Source organism: Benincasa hispida, chromosome 8, assembly GCF_009727055.1.
Source record: "Benincasa hispida cultivar B227 chromosome 8, ASM972705v1, whole genome shotgun sequence".
In the NCBI taxonomy this organism is placed as follows: Eukaryota; Viridiplantae; Streptophyta; class Magnoliopsida; order Cucurbitales; family Cucurbitaceae; genus Benincasa; species Benincasa hispida.
The window spans coordinates 16437603-16442373 of NC_052356.1; positions in this window are offsets into that span (position 1 = coordinate 16437603).

A 4771-nucleotide genomic window follows, 5' to 3' on the forward strand; every position below is an offset into this window, starting at 1 on the left:
AGGGGGGGAGTTAATTCATTGGTTAAACCTATATAATAGGTTTCTATTAGAGAACAGGTACTTAAGGAGTGCAAAAGGTAACCCAACACCTCCTCATCGGTCCGAAGTATATTATTTGTGCTGATTGTTAATTCGATGTGTGTGTATTGAAGAAATAAGTAATATCACTTCGTGATGACTATGTATAGATGATTATTCAAAGGTCGGTGTTTGTTGGTATTTTCTTTTTCTCTGATGAGCGGCAATCTTTAATATTGATTACTAAAAATGGTACTGATAGCGTACGGGTTTGACCTCTTATAGTGTTTCAAGTATGTTAAATAAAGCACTCCGGAAGTCATAAATAACACCAGACTCTTAATTAGCTTATAAGAATGTTATCTCTTACATATAACACACTTCTACCCGATCCTGATTGCTAGTTGTGATTTTTTGACCTCACTATTTCTCAAACACTTCTAATACCCTCTCTCTCAGTACCCTATATTCCAGCAACTAATAATGATAGCATACTACTTTTCTCAGGTATTTCTTTCTTTTCAAATCCTTGGGCCCAATTGGTAAGGCGTAACCGCCACGGACTGACCAACTCTTTTTGAGGCTCTGATCACACTCCGGTACAATCTTAGCGGACCAGTTGCGAATGTCAGGGTTTCCTAGGATACGTGTTAGGTAGAAACAAGACCGATTTGTTAGGAGCACTGTGCTTCCGCGTCTCAGTGATGATGTTTCTAGTTGCCTTCACAGGTATTTCCAGGCTATCTTCGTGGCAGAGGGTCTGATTTCCGTCCGGTTGTCAAATGGGGTCTTAGCCAGGGCTTGGGCACAGTCGCACGCAGCTGCTCCTACCATGGATTTCCTAATGATCCCCTGACATTAATGTTCCCCGGTCAAATTTAAACACAGAGGTGTTTTCTGGAAGTATCTGAATGTACAACATCTTTTTGGAGCGGGTATATGGAGATGCAAATAAGGGTAGTTTTACGTCCACTATCAGGATTTGGGGCTGGCTTACGACACATGTTGCTACGGCCGACTAACCCAAAGAAGTTGGAACCTCCTCCTGTCTCGCGTTTCAATTAGGTTTAACATCTTTTGTTAGGCTTACAACCAACTCTATCTAGGATTAACTGAGAGGTGGATACTTTTATCGCATCCCTTGTCCTCTTGTTACGTATTCACTTACAAACACTCAAACGCATAGCATTTTGTGTGCTATTTTACTTAGATTATAACGGCTATCTCTCTTCCTTCCGAGAAAGCAGGTAGTATTGAACACATTACAGCGGATCATAAGCCACGAGAAGAAGCTTGTTTTACGTGAGCATCTCATTTAGTGAAGACTGGACGATTTTGCTGAGCCTGGTTCAACAAAATGTTGTTGAAGCAAGCCGATAGATCAACAAGAGTTGTTGAGAGGTTCGGAAACGTCATAGTCAACCAGCGCAAGAAGGTTATTTAGACTTTATGCTCAACATAAAGCGAAGAAGGAGTTAATGAAACCACGGATCACTACATGGGTTTGACTGGGTAAAGCCCAAAACATCATTAACACGAATGATGGGAGTCGAGGATTCCCCGTTGTCCTTTTCAAAGAAAGCAATTGAAGGATTTGTATGAACAAAGAAAATAATGAAGGTCAAGGCCAATGAACCAGGAAATGAAGTTTATGTACTTCAATAACGTCTGCGTGAAGCTTAGTTGAATCCATCCCTGATGGGTAAACCCATAATAGGTGTAAAGAATAGGTTATGCTTTAAGCGAAAGAAGAGGGTGTAGAAATGAAAGGTGCAAACCTTTAGAAAGGCTATCGACTTTCGTGGACTATTAAAGGTTATACCCAGGCTTCATGAGAGAGTTGACTAATGAGGAAATCTTTCTCACCTGTTGTCACATGCTGAAAAAGTCTATCAGGTGATCTCTTCTGTCCAAATAGACCCACATTTTATGAAATTATGAAATATGGCAAATGGACATCAAGACTGCCTTTTCTTCAATGGTAATCTTTGAGGCAGACCATCTAATATGACTCAAATAGAGGGTTTCGTAGCTTCCAGAAATCAAAGTTAGAATCAAAAGAGTTTGACATGATATAAGCTGTCCCAACTATGGCAACCATTTCCTTTCTCAATAGCTGAACTAAACGATCGATACTTATCTAGATCTGGAATTCAATTATTCAATGATCCTTGACACTACCTCGAGTCTGATCATACCGGATTTCGTGTACCTATTTGAGACTCGATGTTAGTCATAACGAGCAGATCCGTGTAACAGCTTTAGATGATTCGATGCGAGTCATTATCCGAGTGTTCTAGAAAAAGGATCATCGCAACAGGACTTAGTAGCTGGCTTTCTGGGTAACTAGATTTCGGGTACGAGCAATGGGATGAATCGTGATCGTGATTAGCTAGAACAACTGTATAGTGGACAGAATTGTATTAATCCTTACTCTTCAGTGACAAGAGGTGAGTCGCGAGCTAGAGATCTGGAGGCTATAGTTGAGAGGATTAAGATTCAACATGACAGTATAAACTCTGAAAGGCGTAGTGCTGGAGGTCTCGCACTCAGTTCCGAAGCAACTTGAGGAAAGATCCTGAGATGAGGCGAGCTACATATGTGTTGTCTTCAGGAGACTTGATTTCAGATAGTCAATCGCTCGCCGTATTCGTGATCCTGCGTAGACGCCACATAACACGATTATGTTCCCCGTTCTCAGGACACAATATTAAATTTTACAAAATATGTCGAAGTATTCTTGCAAAAGGATTGTCTATTGATCAACACCACAGGTATTCAACGTGCATGACTTAGCGTTCTGTCCAAGAAGGGTTTGGTTACGGCTTGGTTCCAATTATAGATTACACTCTTTCGCTGCATCTTCATTCCTTTCCTTCAGCTCACTAAAACGGATTTCTTAATGATTCGCTTCATATAAGTGATCTCACCTCCTCTCAAGACTGAATTGAGTGAGATTAATGAGATAATGACCTTTCACATAAATAGCGCACTCTGCTCCGGTGCTTCGCTCTTCCAGTAAGTCTTCCGTATCATGCGCACTCCGCTCATATGTAAGATGTGTTACAGCCATTCAGTATCATACTAATTCAGTAATTTTATGTGTTCTATTATCCTTGTCAAGTAATTGAGTGAATTTGTAGTTACAGTGGATAATTCTTATTATCGAAAATATCTAGGTAAGTTTGATGTCACAGGTTTGACAAAGAGCATGCAGCCGTACAAAGGATTGCCTTTCTCATCGTTGCTGGATTACGCGAGATAGAGTGAAGGTGTGAAGGATGATATATTTATGGCTGCTCAACAGTCGCTCAAATGATGAGATATAGTAGGATCTAATAAAATTTTATCCAAGATATTCAACATTACTGATTCCTTTTACACCATAACGGCCTCTCAACGACTTAACCAGTGTTCAAAGGGCTTACACATAAGGAGGGTATTGGTCTGCGGTCTACACAGCATCGGGCATATCACCGATCACAGGCTTGATCATAGGGCAATGGGGAGATGTATACTGCTATTATGAGCGAGGGGACTTGACCTAGTTTATGTGAGTTATAGCAACTGTTGTGTCTCTAAAAATTTGTTAATATGGGATTGTGAGTTAAGTACGCACTTCATTTAGATTATCCAACGAGTCTTATCTAGGGACCAAGTGGGATCTCGTTTAATAGGATAATGGTATCCCCTATGACGAACATCTATATTTAGGTACTCTATCCGCCCGAAGGTCCGCATTGTGCGAGTTATTCAATTGCTAATATATTGAATTAACCACTCGTTCCGGATTATATGAATAGAAAGGTCCACGTGTTATTTAATTCTGGCATTTACCCTCACGATATCCAATACCACATAAGCTAACCGTTGATATGACTCTTCATGTGAACTTAAGCGGATTGGCTATTAAAAGATGTGTTAGGATCATAACACCATTGGCTAGTTTGGATCATAAGCGTCTTAAGTGAACTGCAGGACCATTGAAATCAAAGGTCTAGACTATACTTAATCAGATAAAATTGTGAGGTTACATTGGTCTTAGGGGATACCCATACCACGTGAATCTCGTCGTACCAGACACCACTAATCGGACGTAGCAAATACTGCGCTTTTGTATGATGATAGGAATTCTTGCATAGGTGTGGATCGATAAATCTAAAAAGCACAATACGATGATTGTCGTTATTACAGCATAATTCTGAAAAGATGCGTCTTAGCGTTGATACTTGATCATACATGATGGAGTACGTGCGCAGATGACTGAGGGCCGGATGTCTCTACGAATAACGGTTGTAATTTAAACCTCGGAGTACCCTCACGAGATGCACTAAGAGCTCTATATACGATACACACTCCGTTGATAAGCATACTAGAACATAGATGGATCTATACTGAACTCGCTTACAACCCTAAATCGAGCATTAGGTCGTACGAACGAAATCTTTCCACATTAAATCCTTACACCTGATATGTTTTGAGTTGTAAAACTCATTCTACACTTTATATGAAGAGGCGGATATACTTATTAAGGTTTATTGAATATATTGTAAATGGTTGTTTGCGGTATGTATTGTAGATAAGGCCGATCACCTAATGTGCCAACAAATTCAACAATGTCCTCTCATAACCTTTTTTCGAGAGACTAATTGTTCTTGAATTAATGTGTGACACTGGGGCAAACCCAAGGTCAATTTAGAGAATTTTATAGACTAGACATTTTTCTTCACTATCCTTTTCCCTCGGTATTGTT